Below are 26,446 nucleotides of genomic sequence, written 5' to 3' on the forward strand. Positions count from 1 at the left end.
ATAGAGACATTGGGGAATGTTCTTCTTTTCACTCACTTGGAGCACAGTGAGTTATATTGTACGAACCTGATGGTACCATCATAGGAAATATATATTGGTTGTACAAGTGATTACTATTGTTGTTGTACTGTTATTCTTGTGTGATCTTAATACAATATTTGTTTGTTGGTAACAATTGGTGTGGCTTCACCATTGATCTTTGACATACAGAATAACACATTTTTCTGCCGTGACTCCTCTCGGGGCTCGGAGGTACATCGTGACCGGGGGTTGGGGAGGAGCACGTAACAGAAATTGGGGGCTCGTCCGAGAAATTGGGGGCTCGTCCAAAATTTGCCCAAATAGAAATTGGGGGCTTGTCTTTGCTGTCAACATTCCTTAAATTTCATCCGGGATAAAATTCTCGAACATTCCCAAGATTCCCAAATTTGGACTTTTTCTAACATTCCCAAATTTTTCAAAAAAATTGGAAAATTTTTGTGTGAAGGTTAACAGGTGCTAACTAATAGTCACCATGGTGTTTGACGCAGAAAGGTTTGCGGCATCTCCGAATGAGGCACAGGTCCAAGCGTTAAAAAGATCGGAACTCTTGATATTGGCCAAATATTTTAACTTGGAGGTCCGAGCTCATATGAAGAAAGCAGAGATGCAGACATTGGTGGGAGAATCTCTGGTGGGACAAGGAACATGGAAAGAGGTAGCCTTGGATTGGTTACCCGAGGAAAAAGAAAATGTGGAGCTCCGGAAAATGGAGATGCAACTGCCGAGCTAGGAAAGGTTAAAAGCAGAGGAAAGGAAAGCAGAAAAGGAAAGAGCAGAACAGGAACTCGAACTCGAGGAGAGAAGAGCCGAGGAAAGGAGAGCTGAAAGGGAACTCCAGGAAAGAAGAGCAGTACAGGAACGAGAACTTGAGGAGAGAAGAGCAAAGGAAAGGAGAGCTGAAGAAGAAAGAAGAGCAGAGGAAAGAGCAGAGGAAAGGAGAGCCGAAAGGGAGTTAAAGGAACGTGACATGGAGTATCAGAAGGAACTTAAACTCAAGGAGCTGGAATTAATTGGAGAACGGAGAGAAGTAGTATCCATGCAGGCTAGTTCGACAACTAGTCAAAACACTTGGGACATTGGTAGGCATGTGAGGCTAGTTCCACCCTTCAATGAAAAGGAGGTAGCCAAGTTTTTTTTACACTTTGAGAAGGTGGCTCAAGGGCATTTTCGTAGACTGATATGCTGAACAGATTTTTGAAGTTTCCCCTCGATTGGATCACAAATGAGGGAGGAGCTAGGTTTTAAATGTTTGTGCTTAAAAACGTCATAACTCTGAAACCATGTGATGCATGACCTCATGCTAGATGACTTTTTCGTTCGTCATGGGTATGCGATCTGCCTGAAAAGATTGGCCTCGATCTGTTCAGGCGTTTTGGAGAAAATTGGATTTTAGTGTTTTTCACTCAAAACAATATGGCGGCCGAACCACGTGACCTGTGACGTCATAATTATGATTAAAATATTCTGCAGACCGAGTCCCTCCTATGGTAAAAATTTGCTTTAAATTGGTCCAATTATTGCAGAGAAAATGTTTTTTAAAGGAAAACAGAAAAAAAAATTCCACAAAAAACTTCCTGGATCCGGAATAATTTCCTGAGCTTCACCAAAAACTAATCAATTCTTCCTTATCCCAAGTGCAATCATCCCACTAACTTTCATCCAAATCCGTTCAGAACCTTTCCAGATATCTTGTTCACAAACACACACACACACACACACACACACACACACACACGCACACATGCACACACACACACACACACACACACACACGCACACACACACACGCACATGCACACACACACGCACACACACGCGCACGCACACACACATGCACACACACACACACACGCACGCACACACACGCACACACATGCACACGATCAAATGCATTACTCCCTGGCGGGAGTAATAATGCAGGCAAGACTTCCCTTTTCTCTGATGCATATGGTGGACATATCTTTGGAAACCAGACATGAGACGGGAGCCAGTGACGAGTAGCTCCAAAGATGCCAAAATCGAAAACAAGCATGATGAAAATCATGAGGAATTTCCGCGATGATTGGCCTCCTCCACCAGGCTTTGTGGGCCCTTTTGTCCTCCAAGTGATCGAGGCCTACTGCTCTGCCCTCCATCTTCTTCCTCCTTTCCCTCCAAAAACACATGGTGATCTCGGCTTGGGTCAATTCGCCCAGAGACAAAGCTACAATCAGTCCTCTCCAAAACTCCTCCATGAGTATTTGTTGGTCCTCCTTCCACTTAAGGCTCTCTGATCTCTCCTCTGAACACACAGGACCTCTTCTTCTTCCTTGTTTACCTGTCTCTTTCTTGTTCTCCTCACTCGAAGTGAGGTATTTGTTGTTCTCTTCCCTGCAAGCAAGGTCTCTCATATTCTCTTCTTCATTCTGGGCAGAGTTCTCCTACTGCCGTCTGGACCACGGGGTGGTGCCAATAAAAAAAATGCATGGTGTGCCTTCCGGCTCCACAACACATTATGCCACCATTGCTGAGACGCACTGTTCAGACAAATCGTGATGGCTTTTTACACACGTGACATGTGCCTCTCTCATGGGAAGTACTCAACTACTAGCCTCACCTACTAGCATGAGGTGTTTACACCCACAAATTAAGGTCTAACTTGTCTATAAATTACATATGCTGCCTCCTCAGTGTCACGTGCAACAAGCGACTTACTCTGACAGGTCCCTGTAACATGGCAAACTAACCTACCAGGAACACACGGGCCATACTGCATGCACACACACACACACACACACACACACACACACACACAGTATATATATATATATATATATATATATATATATATATATATATATATATATATATATATATATATATATATATATATATATATATATATATATATATATATATATATATATATATATATTGTTGCGGATATGGGATTTGGATCCATCCATATCCGCTTGTAAATATTCCCCTATTTCCTCAATACTTCCCAACTATCCCCAATCCCCCATTCCCTAGTCCCATTTTCTGTAAACAACACTCTGTAGACCCGACCTCCCCCTATTTCCCCCATTAAATGTCGCATCCAGGTCCACCGCATCTCACGTAGACAACTATAGGACATCTTGCTAGTTATTCTTAGTCTATGTCAGTTAAGGACTCGTTTCCATTAATTCTGACTCTTCGTTGCACCAGAATGTGATTGTATGGCACCGTTAGGAAGTTTAGGACCTCCCAATACCTCCCCGCAGCTCTTCCTCACGGTTCAGCAACAACAACAACAACAACAACAACAACGGCGGCGGCGCGGGGAGTGTGCGTCCTCACTCCGGCTTGGTTGGTAGGGGGTGTTGGGAGTGCACCAGGCCTTTCCAACGAGCCGCCATCGAGCATGTGCTCGACGGGGTTACCAAGTAGGGGCTCGCTGTCAGCTCCTCGTCAAGGGCGGAGCCCGGTAACCCCCGCACCCAATAGAAGCGGCGGACCGGTCCCATCTGGGGCGGAGCCAACAAGCCGAGGGCGTGTGACTCCCCGCTGAGCATGCGCAGAAGGAGGGAGGTGACGTCAGATGCGCGCTGAGCTTGGAGAGAGAAGGACGCCACCTCCGAGCGCTGTGACACCTCCCCGCATCTCTGGACTGGACCGCGCTTTATCCTGTCCCTGAGCCAAGGTGCACCTTGTGCTATCGACTGCCTGTCCTTCCCTGCCATCAATCCCTGTGTAAGCCAGCCTTGTTCCGTTTGTCTGTGGTCTGTCTGGGATAGATAAGATTGTATCTAAGTGCCTATCTCTTCTGTGTCTTATACCTCACTCTACCTTGTAATCTACCCCTTTTCTCCACCACTAATTATATCCTCCTCCGGAGGTCTTGAGAACTGTACCCCTTGCATCGTTTCATTTATCCCAGTCGTTGTGTCCTTTCCATCATTGATTTAGCATAGCGCGATTTGGCCAACGTTCGAGTGGAATCGGGTGAGTTGGGGGTAATCGGGTAAACTGTGCGAACACGGCGGCCATTCCGTTCGGTCAAGCAACATCTTGAGTCGTGTCCGTAACAATATATATATATATAGCAAGATAGCTATTTTCAGCTACCTCAGGGAGGGACGTCCCTTCCCTATGGGAGTTCTGAGCTCAGCTGGCTCTCTAGCTGACAGTACCTGGTATGGGCCCCTGTCCCCCTTGTCCAGGGTAACGGATCCCCACCGACTTGTGGGGGAAGCCTCTTGAGGCTAAGACGATATGAAAGACACACAGATATTATACCGCAAGTGTCGGTCAGCATGGGCAGCGCTACATCGTGGATAACTGTGCCAATGAAAGTCAGTGGTGGCACCAATTTAGGCATCACTGCACAGCATATGTAGTCAGCTGTGTCCATTATGGACATCAAGGGCAGCCGTAATCATATCGACGACCTAGCCAGTCTGCTGCGCATATGTGCATCAGACTTCAGGTTGCATTTACTGCACCTGCAGCCAACTTGCATTTACTGTACCTAGAGAGGGATCGCACACACCTCTATCACTTTAATCACTTCTCTGTGCAGATTTGTCCATTCATTTGGAAGAGATTAATCGAAAGTGACAACACACATCACCATCAAATATATATATATATATATATATATATATATATATATATATATATATATATATATATATATATATATATATATATATTGTTGCGGATCTATAACGTCGGCCTTCCCCTTACCAAGGTGGGATTAATCCCCTTGTCTTTTACTATCCGACGTGATCCGGAGCTATTACGTTCCTTCCGGTCAGCGCTGAATAGGGTGGTAGGCCGAATTATTCCTATTACCTAATTACCAGCGCCTCCCAGGAAGCAAGGAAATAACCCCACCCGAACCACGGTTTTAGGTGGAAACGCTGAGCGATAGCGAGCCGTTATCCGAGCTGTTAACAGGAACTAACCCGATTTGAGCGGTGCCGAATCGTGCCACGCTTACCCAATGGAAGAAATCACTAATACGGTCGGATTAAGAAGAAAGGAAGAACAGATTGGTTTATTAACACTTTGTACAATGAAGAAGAAGAAGCAGAATACACATTGCAGCCTTAAGAACAGTCTTAACCTATCCCCTGGACAAACGGGCCCGCACACAAAGACACACTCACATGGGGATGTAGATGGTCAGGATTGATGGTCCAGGGATGATGTCCACAGCTCGTTCTCCCGGTCCCCGACTTGCCGTGAAGAAGATGGTAGGACAGACGGCAGGCGTTCCCCGCGTGTCGTTGGCGCGGACCGGACAATTATCGGGTGGAAAGGTACGCTAGACTGGCGGTTACTTCGCGGCTCAGCCGCGTATGTAATAAACGAACCGGCGCTATATGCGCTCCAACAGTTCAAATGGCGAAGCGCCTCTCCCAATCGTCCTCTTTGGTAAAGCGCATATACCCCTTCTGGCCAGTCCTTTCGCATGGGAGTCCTCTTCACCTCTTGATACCAGCGCTTTTGTGTAAGTCCTCTTTATAAAGCCCCTCGCTCATCAGTCCTGTGGAAGGGCTTTGTGAGCGCGTTTATATAGCGCCGCCCAGCGAACCCTCTCGAATTTGCCAGCCGCGCTTTGACCACGCCCCTCACGCCATTCCACCCGAGCCCTGGTTGGTCGTTGGCTCTTACCGGCTCCGCCCTTGACGTCTGCGTGATGTGGCCACACCCCGACCTCACGCTCCTCCCCCTTTTCAGGCCTACCTCGTGGCATTTGGCTGGTTTGAGCATCCCAATGCGAGGGCAATAGCAAAAATGGGGCGCGGACTGGATGCTGCCCAACGAGGTAGATTTGGAGGGTGGGCCGCAAAATGAATGGGACCTACTCTTATTTCTTTTACACAATGCAGGTATCACTACTGGGAATGGCCTTATTCTACACATATACTATGACATAACTAATGTTCTAAGGTGGCCTACGTGTTGCATGTGGACTAACTATGGGGGCAAACCTTTAACCTTTATTAATCAATATGTACATTCTCAGAACCGCAACAATATATATACACAACGTGAAATCAAGAAATATATTATGTGTAACCCTAATATTATGAATATATATATATATTTTTCATCAATCGCAATGTGTATCACGTATCACGTAGCGCCATCCGGTGGTGGTGGTGGTGGTGGTGGTGGTGGTGGTGGTGGTGGAAGAGGGTTACAAGTGAGCTTTGGAGATAATTGCAATTTTTCACTGGTGTCCACGTGGCAAAATGCAAGTGCTTTACTGACCCCCGCCAGAGGGAGGGGGTATTACTCTCCCAAAGGGAACTTGTGTTTCATACGAATACTATCCTGGGATTCCCGGCCTCTTTCATTTGCTAGGATTCCCTGGGATTCATGTATGTTAATTAATGTAAAGAATTAATCAAAGAAAGGTTTTTCATTTTAGATACCACAAAAAAACGTGCAAAGAATGCAAAAAATGACAGCACACAAACATCTGTTAGGTTTTATTTACATCATATACTTAATTTATTCAATTTAAATTGCATAAGCCATCAGTGGCTGCTGTGCTGAATCAAAGCTGTAAATCAATCATAAACAGTTGGGAGTTTAAGTTAGGATCAAATTGAATTTTCTGTATGCATGTTGGGATTAAGACAATCGTGGTTGTTTTAAATGGAGATAAAGAATGGATGACACGATGATGCCTCCTCAATGTGATTTGTGGATTCAGTCGAAGCAACATAATGCATATATTAGGTTTCAACGTTGAGTGATTCTAATATTATTATTTTGTTATCATTGACAAAGTCATTCTACTGTCATCACGTTTCATTAATGAATATTTCCTGTGGTTACTATAAATGAGCAAAGCGGCAGGCAAGGGAGGTATAAATCAGAGCTAATCGATAAATATAGGCATACTTTGGATAAACTCAGAGATAATCAATAAATATTGGCAGACTTTGGATAAACTCATAGCTAATCGATAAATATTGGCAAACTTTGGATAAACTTGTTTGTTTATACAAACTTTATACAAACTTATGTTTGCCACTCTGTCAAAGCGCCTTTGGGCTTCTGGAAAAGCGCTATACAAAATAAATGAATTATTATTATTATTATTATTATTAAACTCATCGCTAATCGATAAATATTGGCAGACTGGACAAACTCAGAGCTAATCGACAAATATTGGCAGTCTTTTGATAAACTCATCGCTAATCGATAAATATTGGCAGACTGGATAAATTCAGAGCTAATCGATAAATATTGGCAAACTTTGGATAAACTCGGAGCTAATCAATAAATATTGGCAGACTTTGGATAAACTTATAGCTAATCGATAAATGTTGGCAAACTTTCAATAAACTCGGAGCTAATCGATAAATATTGGCAGACTTTGGATAAGCTCAGAGATAACCGATAAATATTGGCAGATTTTGGATAAACTCACAGCTAATCGATAAATATTGGCAGACTTTGGATAAACTCATGGCTAATCGATAAGTATTGGCAAACTTTCAATAAACTCGGAGCTAATCGATAAATATTGGCAGACTTTGGATAAGCTCAGAGATAACCGATAAATATTGGCAAACTTTGGATAACCTCATAGCTAATCGATAATCGATAAGTATTGGCAGACTTTGAATAAACTCATAGCTAATCGATAAATATTGGCAAACTTTGGATAACCTCATAGCTAATCGATAATCGATAAATATTGGCAGACTGGATAAACTCGGAGCTAATCGACAGATATTGGCAGACTTTTGAGAAACTCATCGCTAATCGATAACTATTGGCAGACTGGATAAACTCAGAGCTAATCGATAAATATTGGCAAACTTTGGATAAACTCGGAGATAATCAATAAATATTGGCAGACTTTGGATAAACTTATAGCTAATCGTTAAATATTGGCAGACTTTGAATAAATTCAGAGCTAAATGGGAAATATTGGCAAACTTTGTATAAACTCAAAGTTAATCAATAAATATTGGCAGACTTTGGGTAAACTCAGAGATAATCGATAGATATTGGCAGACTTTGGGTAAGCTCAGAGATAATCGATAGATATTGGCAGACTTTGGGTAAACTCAGAGATAATAGATAAATATTGGCAGACGTTGGATAAACTCAGAGCTAATCGACAGATATTGGTAGACTTTGGATAAACTCATAGCTAATCGATAAATATTGGCAGACTGGATAAACTCATAGCTAATCGATAAATATTGGCAGACTTTGGATAAACTCATAGCTAATCGATAAATATTGGCAGACTTTGTATAAACTCATAGCTAATCGATAAATATTGGCAGACTTTTGATCAGCTCAGAGATGATCGATAAATATTGACAGACTTTGAATAAATTCAGAGATAATCGAAAATATTGGCAAACTTTGGATAAACTCAGAGCTAATCGATAAATATTGGCAGACTTTGGATAAGCTCAGAGATAACCGATAAATATTGGCAGACTTTGGATAAGCTCACAGCTAATCGATAAATATTGGCAGACTTTGGATAAACTTATGGCTAATCGATAAATATTGGCAGACTTTGGAGTGCCATCCAAGAAGAGGAGCACGTACAATGTCTACAAAATAATACAAACACATTCGACATCAGCAAGCTTGACATGTCCCTCAATGTGCAGCACGTTTGAAGCACCTTCTTGTGCACCATTTATACAGATTTACATCTAAATTTGAATCCAGGAATGGCAGCTCAACGTCAAATAACTAATGTATTTATAAGAATATTCCTCGTCCAAGTGAAGTGTTGTTTTTCTTTTCCGGCTGAGAAGCAGTGCAGGTAGATTTACAATGTAAATTACAGACATTAAGCTTTGGTGCAGGAATAATGAGGGGAGTGAGGTTAGAATGGAGGAAGGGGAAAGGGGGAAGGGGTGGTCCATGGGGTTGAGGGTCGATGGGGAGTGATTAGAGGCAGCCAGACAGATTGGAGCCACGAAGCTGTGTTCGAGGGCAAACGGGTTGCTCTAATGACTGTAGGAGGCTGGACCATATAACATTGAAATGGGCGCCTTCTCCATCTGGGTGGGATTGTTACCAGCTATGGGTGGCCTCGGAAGATCCCAAGGGACGAGGACTTATCATCCGGCTCCTGACTACACTATCCTACCCTCAACGTGTCATTTTGTACACCGAAACAAAACAAGTCGCAACGATTATAGTTACTTATTTAAACTTACTTGCACGTCGACCGAAAAGGATTTTTACGAGGTAAAAATATGTTTTAACACTAAAATTAATTTGAGGCAACACGATCAACATAAATGATATCGTTTCATTCAAATAAAGATCGTATTCGGATGTCGTCCATCATTCTCATCTCCAGCCAGGACTGCAAATGGCGTTCACAATGTTCTCGGAAAGAGATCATGCGATGGTGCGAGATAATCCAACCTTTCAATAAATTATGTATAATTTGTGGGGAAATATTTCTTCTTTCTAATTATACTTACATATTGAAAATGAACGTTGGTCTTTCTGGGACAATTGTCTTTAACGTTCGCAAGTAAACACCAGCATATGGTGCAACAGACTTCATGTCCCATCAAAATGGCATCGTTTATGATGCAAGATTCTTCCTGCAAGGCATCAGATTCAAATTTAATATTCAGATTCTCCTCCATCTGGAATCAAACCCAGATCTATCAATTAATTCAAAGTCAAACACACGATCAAACTAGAATGGCACCTCCATCACTCGGTCAAACACAGCTCCACCAGGTGAACGGTTTACGTTTTGTTTCACACTGATAGGCTCGATCTGCATCCGGATCTTCACCAAAATTAAAACAATTCTTCCTTGTCGGACACCCAACCTGTCCACCATGTTTCGTCCAAATCCGTCCATAACTTTTTGAGATATGATATTGAGGGAGCTGCGCTCCAACGCGAGTCGAAAGAAGTGACGCGACCAAAGACGGAATTCGTCCGAGTTGCTTTATTAAAACAAAACAGCTCAGGTATTCTGACAAAAGCCCGTTTATCGGGCAGCAATATATATACACATTTATGTCGGGAAGTTTGCCCGGCAAAAGCTATACCGGGCATGCCCGGGTGTCAAGGGCGAGCCTTGGAAAGGCGAGTCTGGACCTGCCCGGGCGTGTTTGGCTGCGGCCTGGCAAGTCGAGGCTGGGCGTGCCCGGGCGCTCTGGACGAGCACTGGAAAGGCGATAGCGGGCATGCCCGGACGCTCTGGGCGAGCCCTGGAAAGGCGATAGCGGGCATGCCCGGACGCTCTGGGCGAGCCCTGGAAAGGCGATAGCGGACATGCCCGGACGCTCTGGGCGAGCCCTGGAAAGGCGAGAGCGGGCATGCCCGGGAAAGACGAGACCGGGCGTGCCCGGGAGGTTCGGGCGTGCCCGGGAACAGTGAGTCCGGGCATGCCCGGGAGAGGCCGTGTTCGTCTGGCCGTGTTCTGGCCGGTGCAAGGCGATTGTGTGCATCCAGCGGTAACCGCTACACACGCCCCTCCAGAATCGACCTGCACCGGCAGGGTCAATTTAAGGGGGGTCCGGATGACCCGGCCGAAGCGACCCCTGGAGGGTCGTGGGGAGGGGTCCGACGTGGTGGTGGGTGGTCGAGCGGGGGGAACTGTGGACGGGGGGCGGCCTCGTCGCGGAGGAAGGGCCAACCGTGGTGGTCGGTCGACGTCCATGTGCGCCGGTTTGAGGCGGTCCACAGAGAACCGGTCCGACCGGCTGCCAACGTCGACGACAAAGGACTTGTCGCTCCGTCGCAGGACCCGGAAGGGCCCGTCGTACGGCGGCCGGAGTGGCCCCCGGTGCGCGTCATGACGCACAAAGACATACTCTGCTGTGCGAAGCGCCGGGGGGACGTAGGACTGGGGGCCACCGTGGCGGGACGTTGGCACGGGGGCAAATCGGCGGGCCGCCTCCTGGAGGTCCGAGCGCTGGTGTGCGGCGGACCAGGGACTGGTAGCATCGGGCACGAACTCGCCCGGGACGCGGAGCGGCTGGCCGTAGACGAGCTCGGCAGCGGACGCCCGGAGGTCCTCCCTGGTGGCCGTGCGGAGCCCCAAAAGGACCCACGGCAGCCGGTCGGTCCAACCGTCGTCCTGAAGGCCGGCCATGAGTGCAGCCTTCATGGAGCGGTGAAACCGCTCGCATAACCTGTTGGCTTGGGGGTGGTAGGCCGTGGTGCGGTGCAGCGTGACCCCCAACGAGCGGGCAACCGCGCCCCAAAGTTCGGACGTGAACTGTGGGCCGCGGTCGGACGAGATGTCCGCCGGTGCGCCGAAGCGCGCGACCCAGGTGGCGATGAACGCCTGCGCCACGTCGGCGGTGGTGGTGGAGGTGAGGGGCACGGCCTCCGGCCACCTGGTGGTCCTGTCCACCATGGTGAGCAGGTGGGTGAACCCCCGCGATGGGGGCAGGGGACCCACCAGGTCCACGTGGACGTGGTCGAAACGCCGTGCAGGCACGGTGAAAGGTGCCAGCGGGGCCTGGGTGTGGCGGTGGACCTTGGTCCGCTGGCAGGCCGTGCAGGCGTTGGCCCAGTCACGGACGTTCCGTCGAAGGCCGTGCCAGACGAAACGCGCCGACACCAGCTTCTGAGAAGCTTTCCGGCCCGGGTGAGAAAGGCCGTGGATGGAGGCAAAGATGCGGCGCTGCCAGGAAACGGGCACGATGGGGCGAGGCTGGCCCTGGGAGACGTCGCAGAGCAGGACGGTGCCCGCGAAGGGGATGTCGGCCAGGCGGAGGCCCGTGTCCGCCGCCCGGAGGGCCTGCACCGAGGTGTCGGTGGTCTGGTCGGCCGTCATGAGCGCGAAGTCCATGCCGAGGTGGACCGCGTTCGCGCTGGCCCGAGAAAGACAGTCGGCCACAGCGTTGTCTTTGCCGGCGACGTGCCGGATGTCCGTGGTGAATTCCGACACGGCGGAGAGGTGGCGCTGCTGGCGGGCCGACCACGGCTCCGTGACTTTGGCCATTGCGTAGACCAACGGCTTGTGGTCGACGAAAGCCGTGAACGGGCGGCCCTCCAGGAGGTGTCGGAAATGGCGAACGGCCAGGAATAGACCGAGCAGCTCGCAGTCGAACGTGCTGTATTTTAACTCGTTCGGCCAGAGCTGCCGGCTGAAAAAAGTGAGTGGCTGCCAAACCCCGTCCACCCATTGTTCATGGACGGTGCCCACCGCGTAGTTGGAGGCGTCCGTAGTGAGGGCGATGGGCGCGTTGAGCACCGGGTGAGCCAGTAGCGTTGCGTCGGCGAGGGCCCGTTTTGCGCTCGCGAAGGCCGCGTCCATGGCCGCGGACCAAACGATGTCATGCTTGGCCGGCTTGCCCCGGAGGGCCTCGTAAAGGGGCCGCATGAGCTGAGCAGCGCGGGGCACGAATCGGTGATAAAAATTCACCATGCCGAGGAACTCTTGTAGGGCCTTGATGGAACGGGGACGCGGGAACGTGGTGATGGCCTCGACCTTGGTCGGCAGCGGCACGGCCCCGGTCTTGGTGATGCGGTGGCCCAAAAAGTCAACGGTCGTCGTGCCGAAGTGGCATTTGGCCGGGTTGACAATTAAGCCATGCTCGCTGAGGCGACCGAACAGTGTTCGGAGGTGGAGGAGGTGCTCGGCGCGGGACGTGCTGGCGACGAGGATGTCGTCCAGATAGACGAAAAGAAATGGCAGGTCGCGCAGCACGCCGTCCATTAAGCGCTGGAACACCTGGGCCGCGTTCTTGAGGCCAAACGGCATCCTCAAAAATTCGAACAGGCCGAACGGCGTGATGACGGCCGTCTCCGGGACGTCGGCCGCCCAGACAGGTACCTGGTGGTATCCCCGTATCAGGTCAATTTTGGAAAATATGACCCGTCCCGCCAAACGGGCGGAAAAGTCCTGGATGTGCGGTATCAGGTACCTGTCGGGGGTGGTAGCGTCGTTGAGGCAGCGGTGGTCGCCACACGGGTGCCATCCGCCCTCCGGCTTTGGCACGATGTGCAGTGGTGAGGCCCACACGCTATTGGAGTGCCGCACGATGCCGAGGTGCTCCAACGCGTCGAACTCGGCCTTTGCCACGGCGAGCTTGGCCGGGTCAAGGCGGCGGGCCCTGGCGTAGACCGGCGGGCCCGTAGTGGGTATGTGGTGCTTGATCCCATGCCGCACTGCGACGGCCGAAAACGTCGGCCGTGTGAGGGCCGGGAATTCCGCGAGCAGGCGAGCGAACTCGTTCGCCGTCGGGAGGGCGCACGCCAGTTCGGTCGGCGCGGAGCTGCTCATCGTGCACGCCAGGGAGCTGAAGGTCTCGGCGTTGACAAGGCGACGACGTTTGACGTCGACCAGCAGCCCATGTGCGCAGAGGAAGTCGGCGCCCAGCAAAGCCATAGGGACGCAGGCGGTCACAAAGGTCCACTGAAAGTGCTGGCTGCTGAAGCAGAGGGTGACGTTGCGCGGGCCGAAAGTGCGTATGGCCGAGCCATTAGCAGCGACCAAAGAGGGGCCGCAAACGGCGTCCCGCCTGTCCTGCTCGGAGGCGGGTATGACGCTCAGTTGGGCGCCGGTGTCACAAAGGAAACGCCACCCGGACGCTTTGTCCCGAATAAAAAGCAAGTTGCCCGAGTGGCCGGCGCTCATGGCTGGGAATGAACGCCGGCCCGGCCGTTTCCCGACTTGCCGAAAGTGCACGGGGGTCGGCACGTCCGAGCCTTGTGTCCGAACCTGGCGTGGTAATAACACCACGCCTGGTCAGGTGGAGGCCCCGGCCATCGTGTCGGAAGCGGTCGGTGCGGCGTGGCGGCCGCCAGTTTCACCAGCAGTTCGGCCTCCAACCGCGCAGGGTGCTCGGGCGTCGTGGGCGTCGCCTCGGACGGCGGCAGGCTCCAGGTAGCCGCGCCGATGTGTTGGCCCGCCGAGGAGATCTTATCGGCTTCCCTGGCGAGGGCGCGGGGATCGGTGATCGACGTGCCAGCCAGGGCGAGGCGTACCGGGTGAGGCAGCTGGCGAAGGAACAACTCGCTTCCCCAAGGCAGTGTGCTGGGCCCTGTGCTTTTTCTGGTCTTTATCAATGATCTCTCCGACTCTCTGGAAAATCCTCTGTATCTCTTTGCTGATGACTCCACTCTCTGCCGCTCCATTCCTCTTCCCTCAGATCGGCAGTCTGCAGTCTCCTCACTCTCTGAAGACCTGGACAAAATCACAGACTGGTCAAACATGTGGAACATGTCTTTCAATCCTGACAAATCTCACACTCTTACTATGTCTCTCCGAAAAGATCGACTGGACAACCCTCCCATCTACTTTCTCAACAATCCTCTCCAAGAAGTTCTGTCGCTCAAGCTTTTGGGTCTCACCATCTGCCATGATCTTTCTTGGGAAAACCACATTTCCAAGCTGGCCTCCAAAGCCAGTCGCCGACTGGGCATCCTCCGTCGTGCGAAGTCCTTCCTAGGCACACCTGAGCTCCTCACCACATACAAGGCTTTCATCCGCAGCTCAATGGAATACTGTTCTCCCCTATGGGCTGGTGCTCCTGCCTCACACCTGGCTCGGCTTCACGCTGTTGAATCCAAAGCTTTCAGAATCATTGGAATCTCCCGCGATGAAGCTATCTCTGAGGGCCTTTCACTCACTCACCGCAGGCAGGTAGGTGGTCTTTCTGTCTTCTACCGACTCCTCTCCGGCCTTGCTTCCCCAGCTCTCTCTGTGCTCTGTCCCCCAAATATTCCTACAGGTCGCACAAGATCTGCCAGCCACCCTCTGATGGTTAAGCTGCCGAAATCTCGGCTCTCTGCTCACCTTCACTCTTTCGTTCCTCTTTTCTCCCGCCTCTGGAACAAACTCCCACACTCACTTCAATCACACTCCTCCCTCCAGGTCTTCAAAACAGCTGTTCACCACCATCTCTTATCTTCCCCCATCCAAGACCTTGATCTTTTCTACCCCCACTAATTCACCCCAGATCCACGTTGTTTGAAATTCCAACTTCTTTCCTGGAAGTCGTGGCAGTGTCCATATGTTTTATACCTCTCCCACCCCCCCCCCCTTCCCATGCCTTCCCCCCAAAGCCCTCTCCCTCCCACAGTTCTCTTGATGTCTCCATGTCTCTCGGTCCCTGCTCTCAAATGTTGTGTTTGTGTCCTTCCCCCTCTCTCCCCATCTTGTCTACCGCTCCCGATGTTATTTGTTTTGTGTGTCTGTTTGTCTGTCTGTGTGATTAATGTTCGCTCTTTCACGAGCCTCGATCTTGTATACAAAACAAAAAACAAACAAACAAAAAAAAAAACCCAGAAAATCCGGAGAGTGCTCACCGAGCAGCGAGAGCATATAGTCCATGCGCACGGACGGGCGCGTGTCGCCGAGCTCGGGCAGGTCGAGCAGGCGCCGTGCGCGTGCCGCCGGTGAGAGGGCGAAAGCGTCGAGGAGGAGCGTCTTCAACGCGTCATACTTGTCGGCAGCGGGCGGGTGCTCGAGGAGGCTCAGGGCGCGGGCCGCAGTGGCGGAACCGAGCGCTGCCACGACGTGGTGGAAGCGGGTGTCGTCCACGGTGATGCCTCGCAGGGCGAACTGGGAGTCCGCCTGGGCGAACCAAACAGCCGCGTGAGCCTCCCAGAAGGTAGGCAGTTTAAGAGTCACTGCCGTGTCCATGTCGGTAGGTCACCAGTGAGGGAGCTGCGCTCCAACGCGAGTCGAAAGAAGTGACGCGACCAAAGACGGAATTCGTCCGAGTTGCTTTATTAAAACAAAACAGCTCAGGTATTCTGACAAAAGCCCGTTTATCGGGCAGCAATATATATACACATTTATGTCGGGAAGTTTGCCCGGCAAAAGCTATACCGGGCATGCCCGGGTGTCAAGGGCGAGCCTTGGAAAGGCGAGTCTGGACCTGCCCGGGCGTGTTTGGCTGCGGCCTGGCAAGTCGAGGCTGGGCGTGCCCGGGCGCTCTGGACGAGCATTGGAAAGGCGATAGCGGGCATGCCCGGACGCTCTGGGCGAGCCCTGGAGAGGCGATAGCGGGCATGCCCGGACGCTCTGGGCGAGCCCTGGAAAGGCGATAGCGGGCATGCCCGGACGCTCTGGGCGAGCCCTGGAAAGGCGAGAGCGGGCATGCCCGGGAAAGACGAGACCGGGCGTGCCCGGGAGGTTCGGGCGTGCCCGGGAACAGTGAGTCCGGGCATGCCCGGGAGAGGCGCGTCTGGCCGTGTTCTGGCCGGTGCAAGGCGATTGTGTGCATCCAGCGGTAACCGCTACAATATAATATATATTTTTGAGATAATAAACGACACTCACTCGTTTAAAAGCAGCAACTTAATACCTGCCAGACAGAACAATGTTCTGATACCTTCAATGATTAAGCCTTACAGGTGAATTGCTTATACATTAATTTAAAAGATGTTTAATGGGAATTTGTTTTGGCCCAAGTCATTCATGAACCAGCTGGCCAGGTGAGACGTTCAAATGAAGCTAGTCAGAGCAGGAAGTTGCAATTTGACATGGGTGCTGGTGATAACTCGACTACGATTCACGAAAAACACAATCTGATGTTTAGTGTCCGGTAAATAATGTTAGCAGACAGATGCCTAGTGTAACATCCATCCGGGGACACATCCGAGGTACACTTTGATTTATCACCCTGAAATCATGAATGATCAGAAATTGAGGACACATATATATATATTGTTACGGAACCCAACGTCGGCCTCGGATCCCTTCTAGGGGGGGGGATTAGTCCCCTCGTTTGTGACTGACCGACGTGGGTCCTGAAGCTGCACAAGCTCCCTCCAGAGGCAGGTGAGCAGCTTTGTTCGCGACCGCGGATAAGATGTTAATTTGCCGAGCAGATGGCAGCCGCGGCACGAACCGTTAACAGAAACTAGACCCGATTCTCAAACGTTGGCCAAAATCGCGCCACAGGTTTTCAATGAGGGAAAAGACAACAACGACGGATGTAGAGGAAAGAAAGGCAAAGGGTAAGAAATACAAATAAGATTTATTTACTATTTACACAATTGAAAGCAACCAAGGAGTAGGAAAAGATAATAAAATAAAAACAGAAGAAGAAGAAGCGGACACAGTGAAAATGCTAGCTTATCTATTACAGTCTTAATTAACCCAGGGACAGCACAAACAAAGACAGACTCACACGGGGAATTGCAGAGTGGATTGGCTGGAAGGAGGAATGGGAAGGCCCAGGCCACTTTAGGCGTCGAGGTCCGGCTCCAAGAGTCGACTCGCGTTCTTGGCGGGAAAACCTTGGTGTCCAGCGGCGCGTATCATTCACCGCGAGCGGATGGGCGCTTCGTGCTGGACTCCGGGCTCCTCAGCTCCACTTCAGTGCCACTTCACGCCACACTCAACGTCCTTCCCTTACGCAACTCAGCAACTCTCCAGCGCAACTCTCCTCCTTCAGCCACTCTTGAACCCTCTCACTCAACTCTTAGAACTCTTGCTGTCTCTTCTTTCAGCCACCAACAACCAACTCCCTCTCCTGACGCATGTGCACCCGTTTTATAGCGCGCCTCGACCTCTCTCCGCGAGCTCTCTGGGCACGCCTACCGGGTCGCTTACTGCCGTGCCGGTTGGCTCGCACGGCCTCCTTTGGCTCCTCCCTTGATGACGAGGGGCGGCCAACGCCCTGGATTCGGCAGCTCCTCCCGCTTCTTCTCCGAGCCCACCTCGTGGCTAATGGAGTCGCGGTGAAAACAGCCAAGCAGCTGCGGCGAAAACCACAAGCCCAAAGAACAGCGTAATGCAGAAAACCGCGCAGAGGAATTTGGTAATGCGGCTGACAAAAGGGGCATCCAATGGAGGTTCTGGGGAAATTGAAAGGGGATACTACCTTGTTTGAATTCGATGCAATGCAGTGTTAACTAGTTGGAAACAGAGCCTTAACCTAATACACAGAATAAGGAGATAACTACTGAACAGGGAGATCTATGATTTGGCTACGTGATTGTATATGACCTAACTAAGGGACGCCCTTTGACCTTTATACACAACAACTGGAGGAAGGAGGGTGATATTTTTCAATTCATTACACAATAAAAAAACACAATTCTCATATCCACAACACTGCACCCTCCTCCTATTAGGCACGTCCCGGGCCTATTACTTTTACTTTTAGTGTGGCACGTAGGTGTAGTTCCCTCTACATTTAACCTGACCCTGAGTGTGACAGTTTTAAAACACAAATAAGTATGTCCCCCTGCTGCATTGCACCCTACTTAACAGTTTCACACCCACAGCTAACCGAATTTCGGAATGGTTTTCAAACTAAAACATGAACGATGGGGGAGCATTATTTACAGTTGACGCTATTTTATTTACAAAACGCAACCCAGGACCTGTGATTGTTCTTTTGGGGGGGAGACAGTCTGCGCTGCATTGATGCACCAGAAAGCACCAAAATGCACCAAAGCACCAAAACGCACCAATCGGTGCACAGTCACCACAGTTCAATAATAAAAAATGAACCCATCAAACCCTGGTGCTGGTCTTCCTCTTCAGCTCCCTCTGCCGGCTATTGTCGTTTTTCCAGATGTTGTCTTTTTTCATTTTCTTACTGGCGGCCTATTTGGACATAATAAAAGTGCACAACCGTGTCCATTTTTATTTATTTATGGCCCACAGGGCCGACTATTGAGGTTCACCTGTGTGGCATAGGTGCCCTGTGACCAAGGTCCACCAGCAAGATCTCGGGCCTTCATGGCCAGTTCCAGCAGAGGGGCCATGCCCCAACCCATGGGGTCCATAAGTGGTGCTCAGCCACAGACATGTGGTCCATACGTGGTGCATCGATGCAGACAGCTGTGGTTGCGAGAGTTCGGGCGCACAATGGCGGACTCCCGCACGCTCCCCTCGGCGCCCAGTGGTGCACAGTCCTTGGGTGGGAGACAAGGGGGGGGAAGAAGACAGGTGAGCGAGGAGTAAGGTCACAAGGGTACACATCAATAAAGGCAATGCAAGGTGAGGTGCGTCTGGAGACTGAGCGGAGAAAAGCTCGTCCCTACCGTACGTCACCCCCCCTGTTACCTACTCTACCCTTGCCCTTACCCCATATATACAAAAATCTACACATTTACAAATTCGTCACGACTGTCACGTCTTCCCCATATTTCCCCTACACCAAATTCGTCCCCACAATCCCTCTAACCAAAATTTGCCATCACCCAAACTCATCATCAATCCTCATAAGGAGGGAGAGATGGAACACAGCACAATGTCACACCCACGTCATGATGCATCTCACATTCCAAACATTTGCACAATCAAAATAACAAAAACAACCTGGCATGGTGTGGAGGTACGTCATCCCAGGTGAATGGACGTAGATGGTGCAAGGAGATTTCAAACCTAACTACCAGCTAAATGACTTTAACACACTTTACACTACCTGGGGTCTTTCCCTGCAAAACCATTGGCCATCTTGCTCTATGCGGTTTTAAGAACCAAATTCCCATTGACCAAACTGTGGTGCTTCTCAATTTGGGGTCTCACTCCCCTGGTTCAACTCCCTGTGCCCTTGCATAATTTCAGGACTGGGTCGTGTGGCTCTCCCAGCAGGTCTACCCACCTGCACACCTCCACCACTGTAGTTGCCTCCGAGCTTACCTGCTCCTTAACCTAACCTATCGACTGGGGAAGGCCCTCTGGCCCTCTCCCCACTCGGTGCCCTCTGGCACTGGGCTACCCGGGTCCGTCCTCCGGATCCTCAGGCCCCATCCACAACTCTAACGGCTCCCAGAGCCCACCTGCGGCCTCACCTGGCCGACATCCTCACAGTGGCGGAGTGTCCATTCAACTACACACACTAACAGGCCACACGCCCAGCCATTTCCACGTCACTAATGCACCCATCCAAACTCCATTCTTCCACATGCACCACAGATGCCAATATCCAACCACAATTTACCTGTACCCTCTACCTAACTCTTACACTACCCTCCCCGGGTATTCGTGATGGGGTCCATCCTCCTTTCCCCCATCCACACCTTCGCACCATCCACTCCACTCCACAGTTTCCACCATACTCACTCCATACCATCTATTCCATACTCCATATATTCCACACAACCATTCTCCATACACCTGCAGTTGCACACCTGTGCAATCTCACCTGGTGCCACCTGCACCCTCCTTCCTCCCTGTACCATTTGGTCAACACAACACACATCACCATCACTCACTCATACACTGCTCCATACACCTGTTCAGTTGCACACCTGTGCAATCTCAATCGTTCCTCACTCACTGCTCCATACACTTCCACGCTCAATACACTTTCGATTCTCAAACACACGGCATCATCTCATCTAACTACTCCCCTCTGGAACTTGCGCTTCCCAGTCGCCCCTTTAAACTTTTGCGCTCCCTCGTCATTATTATCCAAACTAATCTACCTGCGTCCCCACTACAGGCATCATTGTCACTACCTAACCTTACCGTTACCTATGGTCATCTTCTCTAGATCCCTATCATTATCCTAACCCTCCCGGGCTAGCTTTCACTGCCAACCCCATAACTAGTGCTCCTTTGCCCCCGCTGTGAGGGATGGCATAGTTGCCATCCCACCACATCGGGCATCTCTCACTACCAATTTGGCTCATCCAATTGCAATCAATCAAAAATTTGCCAATTATCTGCCAATTCTATTCACTTTTCTAAATTTCGGATCAAAAACACTATCATCATCACCGTCCATTAAACTTGAGCCTCGGTGCGTCGTTACATTCCCAAAGCCCGGCTTCGCACAGCCGAGCAATGAACGCGGGTGGTTTGGTCGCCTGCAGGTTGAATCCGTCCGGCATTCGGTTCAGGGGTGGGCGGGGGGGGGGGGGGTGGTTTGGTCGGGCCGAGATTCCACGCACCATCTCGGCGCGGCACCTTGCGGTCCTGGGCCCGATGGCTCAATCTTGCCCGGTCGGAACCCCGCCCCCGCCAGGGGGCACAGTTCCACTTCCTCCTACTCGCCCTTGAACCGGACCAATCGCCTCACCCGACAAGGCCCAGACTCGACCGTGCGGGGCGGGGCCAGGCCCGAATCGTGCGCGACGCTCCGAAGCGGGGCGACGCAGCATCGATCCGCGCGAAGCTTCGCATCCAACAAAGCGCGATCTGCGCGAAGCTTCGCATCCAACAAAGCGCGCCGCGCACCGAGCGCCCGCTATCCGTCGCCCTAACTGCTAACCCGGTCAACGTCGATGCTTCACTTGCATGCTCACACCACGTGACCCGTTTCACACTCACAAAGCCCGGCGTTCCAACGCCGTCCGTACATTCCACACACTCCGTCCCTTCCACCAACGCACTCCCTGTTACACACCACACCTCTCGCGCACACTCGCCGTTCGCACCCTCCCTTAACACACCTCGCGCACCGTCTTGCGCACTCTCCCTCGGTACGTACTCCGTACCACTCACCATGGGCGTGCACTCTTGCATCCACCCACTAATGCGCTCTGATGGGCTCTCCCACACCCGCGCCAGAACCAACTCAGGTGTGCTTCCTCGCACACATTCCACCACCACCTTACTCTCCGTGTCACACTCACCCTCGCACGTACATTCCGTATCGCTTTCACTCCCTTTGTCACACTCCGTACACCCCGACGTGCACTCTCGCTCACACTCGGTATCACTCCCACACTTTATAACACGCTCACTCGCCGACGCACACTTTTTTTCCACAAGCGCGCCATTTCCACTCACAAGGGACCCTTCACCAATGCCCGGGTGCCATATTGACCCCAATCGCGCGAAAAATCTTTTGTCGTCAAACATCCTCCTACAAAATCTCCCCGCACAATACACAGCACGACTCACCTGGGGGATTCTCTTCTCCGCGCGCACCTGCAACTCTTTATAAGTTTAGCAAGTACGGCATCAGGATGTGAACTTAGACTTTGTGCACAATCCATTCCTTCCTCCTGCCGCGAGTGCTTTTCTAAGTCCCCGGTCTCTCCAATTTCAATTCCCAGCACTTTTTCTTTATTCACCTCGTCGACCGTTGGCTTTAATAAAATTCCCTCTTCTACCTCATCGGTCGCCGGCTGCCCCATACCCCGTGTCGCGATCTCTATCCCCGTCATTTTACCCGCGCTTTTCTCCGCTTCGCTCAACCAGCGCTTCTCGACCCGCTTTACCTCCTCGTGCACCCCTGAGACCTGCTCGCTCAACCCGCGGTCAATGTCTTCCTGTATTCTTTTTGCCGTGGCGTTCATTTGCTCCTGAAATCCCTCCGGGTTGGACCTTGCTTTGTGCCTCACTTTTCCCATGTCTATCCCCTGGGTAGCCATCATTGCATCAAATCCCTTACTGTCACCCATCAGAGAGGCACCGAAATGCATCATCAAAAGGCCCCGTACGGGAGGCCGCCATTTCATGTGCCTGTAACCCCCACGACCGCACCTTCTTTGCTTTCCTCTTGCACTATTCCCACTTCTTCCCTGGGGTCCTGGGTTACCCCTAACCCCTCTTCTATTTCCCCCACCGGCATCCCGTCGCCTTGACCATCCATGGCACGATTTTTAAATTTAGGATTTTATAAAACACAATTTTTGGGCCACTCGTAATTTGAGCACACTAAGCGCTTCAGGTCCGAATCTCGCTCCCGACACCAATTGTTACGGATCTCTCCGTCGGCCTCGGATCCCTTCTTGGGGGGGGATTAGTCCCCTCATTTGTGACTGACCGACGTGGGTCCTGAAGCTGCACAAGCTCCCTCCAGAGGCAGGTGAGCAGCTTCGTTCGCGACCGCGGATAAGATGTTAATTTGCCGAGCGGTTGGCAGCCGCGGCACGAACCGTTAACAGAAACTAGACCCGATTCTCAAACGTTGGCCAAAATCGCGCCACAGGTTTTCAATGAGGGAAAAGACAACAACGACGGATGTAGAGGAAAGAAAGGCAAAGGGTAAGAAATACAAATATGATTTATTTACTATTTACACAATTGAAAGCAACCAAGGAGTAGGAAAAGATAATAAAATAAAAACAGAAGAAGAAGAAGCAGACACAGTGAAAATGCTAGCTTATCTATTACAGTCTTAATTAACCCAGGGACAGCACAAACAAAGACAGACTCACACGGGGAATTGCAGAGTGGATTGGCTGGAAGGAGGAATGGGAAGGCCCAGGCCACTTTAGGCGTCGAGGTCCGGCTCCAGGAGTCGACTCGCGTTCTTGGCGGGAAAACCTTGGTGTCCAGCGGCGCGTATCGTTCACTGCGAGCGGATTGGCGCTTCGTGCTGGACTCCGGGCTCCTCAGCCCCACTTCAGTGCCACTTCACGCCACACTCAACGTCCTTCCCTTACGCAACTCAGCAACTCTCCAGCGCAACTCTCCTCCTTCAGCCACTCTTGAACCCTCTCACTCAACTCTTAGAACTCTTGCTGTCTCTTCTTTCAGCCACCAACAACCAACTCCCTCTCCTGACGCATGCGCACCCGTTTTATCGCGCACCTCGACCTCTCTCCGCGAGCTCTCTGGGCACGCCTACCGGGTCGCTTACTGCCGTGCCGTTTGGCTCGCATGGCCTCCTTTGGCTCCACCCTTGATGATGAGGGGCGGCCAATGCCCTGGATTCGGCGGCTCCTCCCCCTTCTTCTCCGAGCCCACTTCGTGGCTAATGGAGTCGCGGTGAAAACCGCCAAGCAGCTGCGGCGAAAACCACAAGCCCAAAGAACAGCGTAATGCAGCAAACCGCGCAGAGGAATTTGGTAATGCGGCTGACAAAAGGGGCATCCAATGGAGGTTCTGGGGAAATTGAAAGGGGATACTACCTTGTTTGAATTCGATGCAATGCAGTGTTAACTAGTTGGAAACAGAGGCTTAACCTAATACACAGAATAAGGAGATAACTACTAAACAGGGAGATCTATGATTTGGCTACGTGATTGTATATGACCTAATGAAGGGACACCCTTTGACCTTTATACACAACAACTGGAGGAAGGAGGGTGATATTTTTCAATTCATTACACAATAAAAAAACACAATTCTCATATCCACAACAATACATATACAGACTTGGCATTTAATATGGGATTTTTTTTTTTTTAACTTGGGTTTACTTTCTTAACTCAGTATATCAATCTGGTGAGTTTCTTTTACACTTTGGTGATTTATTTGTTAAAAGAACCATGTCACTGATTGTCTGTCGCAGCAAGAAGTCAACAACAGGATTATATCACAGGTGGCGTGGCAAAATGTACGGACAGGTGCATTTGATGATTGGCTTCACAGTTGGGTATACAAGGGTTGTTGCGTTCTGTATTAGTGTAAAACAACTGCTGCATGTCTCCAAAAGTTATTGCCACTTCCTCTGGAGATGCTCCGTCAACTCGACAATGCTGTTTGTCATGGAGTGGTGGCTTTACGAAATTACGGCATGAAACAGCATGCTATTGCTCGGCAGTATGGCATCACTCAAGGTCAGGTGTCAAAGATCCTGAAACGAAATGCTCAGAGGGGTGTCCCTACTCCAATACCGAGGCCAAGACGTCCCCACAGAACCACAAGGAGGGATGATCGCCAGCTGTACCGGTTAGTCCGCAATGGCCGTACCAAGTCAGCTAATCGGCTTAGGGCTGAGTGGCAGCAACTGACAAATGTGCCTGTATCCAGAAGGCTAGTCAACCAACGACTGGTTCAAGCAGGCTATCGTGCCAGGCGTCCCCTGAGAAAGCCACGCCTGACCAGACAACACCGCCAGTGCCGATTGCAGTGGACCAGAGAGCACCGTCAATGGCAGCCAGGACACTGGAATCACGTGATCTTCAGTGACGAGTCTATATTTCTGGTCTATCGTCAAGATGGCCGCATCCGAGTGCGCAGACAAGTGCATGAAGCCTACAACAAAGATTGTATAGTGCCAAGAGTTCCCCCCCCCCCCTTCCCACGCCTCCTCCCCCCAAGCCCTCCCCCTCCCACACATCTACCTGCTCTCAAATGTTGTGTGCTCTCAAGTGTTTGTGTGCTTCCCCTTCTCTCCCCATCTTGTCTTCCACTCCCTCTTTTTATATATTTTGTTTGTCTGGATGATTTGTTTGTGAAGTAAATGTCAGCTCTTTCACGATCCTCGATTCAGTATACAAAAAAAAAAAAAAAAAAAAAAAAAGAGTCCAAGCTGGAGGTGGTGGGGTGACCGTTTGGGCTGCTTTTCATGCAGGGGGCAAAACTGACATGGTTGTTCTGAATGGAAACCTGAACCCGTTCAAGTGCAGGGCCATTCTAGAAGAAACATTGCTTCCATTTGCTCGTGCAGCCTTTCGAGGAAACTTTGTCTTCCAAGATGACAATGCACGGCCTCATCGTGCTCGCATGATCCAACACTTTCTTGCTGACTGTGGTGCAGAGCATATGGAGTGGCCTGCCATGTCCCCGGATATGAATCCGATAGAGAACTTGTGGGCAGAATTAACGCATCAAATCGACCACTTGGACCAGCAGCCGGCCTCTGTGCATGAATTGCAGCAGGCTATTGTCACTGCATGGCAAGTGATTCCTGTCCAAACCTTGGCAAATCTCGTGAACAGCATGCCTCAACGTGTACGTGCTCTCCTGAATGCTCGTGGGGGTTACACAAAGTACTGAACTGTAATTTTACTGTCCGTAATCCCAGTCGTAATTTAACTTTTGTTTTTGTTTCAAAATTTTTTGGCTAATGTGCAAAATAAAGAGATACTTCTGGAAAACGTACAGAAGTTTAACACAGTACTGTCCATGAATTGAGTTCGATATCAGTTTACATCACTTTCAAGGATCAATTTATTTGTTTTGAAATGTCAAATGTGGTTTTTGTTTCTTTTAAAGGTCACATTAACAAAATCTCGAATAATTTCAACATAATTCCAATTAACTTTTGGTTCTAAGTCAACTTGAAAAGTAAGTTCACCCACACAAAAAAACATATTCCATATTAAATGCCAAGTCTGTATATATATATATATATATATATATTACTTATCCTTTCGGTCCCAAAGGGGCATAATGCTGCATATACAGTCACTGAAAAAGTAAGTCCACCCCATGTAAAGTTTTGACTTTTTCAACATATTTCAACATACAGCTATTTGATCTTCATTTCAACAATATTGATAGATAAAGGTGATATAATATAACAAATATCATGAAACATTTACATTTTGTAGTCCATTAATAGCAACCACTAGCAACTACAGACCAATCAGCCTTCTCCCAATTATCAGCAAAGTCATGGAATCCATCATTGCTTCGGATATGAAATCTTTCCTCTTCTCCAATGGCTTGATCTCTGATCATCAATTTGGTTTCAGACCAGGTCACCCTACTCTGGACATGCTGCTTCTGCTGTCTCAACAATGGATGGAGGTCCTCAATGCCAAACAGGAAATTAGAGCTGTCTCCCTCGACATATCACGTGCCTTCGACACGGTCTGGCACCCCGCTCTGCTCACCAAACTCTCCTCCTTT

General features: G+C 50.2%; 1 protein-coding gene across 2 annotated transcripts in view; it reads left to right on the forward strand.

The window, feature by feature from the left end:
- Positions 1-26,446, forward strand: part of TMEM184C (transmembrane protein 184C) — a 208,538-nt gene that overhangs the window by 162,870 nt on the left and 19,222 nt on the right. Inside the window, exon 11 of one of the 2 annotated variants that reach the window (XM_078776980.1) lies at positions 24,159-24,176. The exons of the other annotated variant lie outside the window; for it this stretch is intronic. The gene's annotated coding sequence lies outside the window, so the exon portion shown is untranslated. Of the gene's footprint in view, positions 1-24,158; positions 24,177-26,446 lie in introns of those variants that run through there. 2 annotated transcript variants of the gene reach the window in all.

The sequence above is a fragment of the Myxine glutinosa genome, chromosome 4 (genome assembly GCF_964187855.1).
Source record: "Myxine glutinosa chromosome 4, kmMyxGlut1.1, whole genome shotgun sequence".
NCBI classification, from domain to species: domain Eukaryota; kingdom Metazoa; phylum Chordata; class Myxini; order Myxiniformes; family Myxinidae; genus Myxine; species Myxine glutinosa.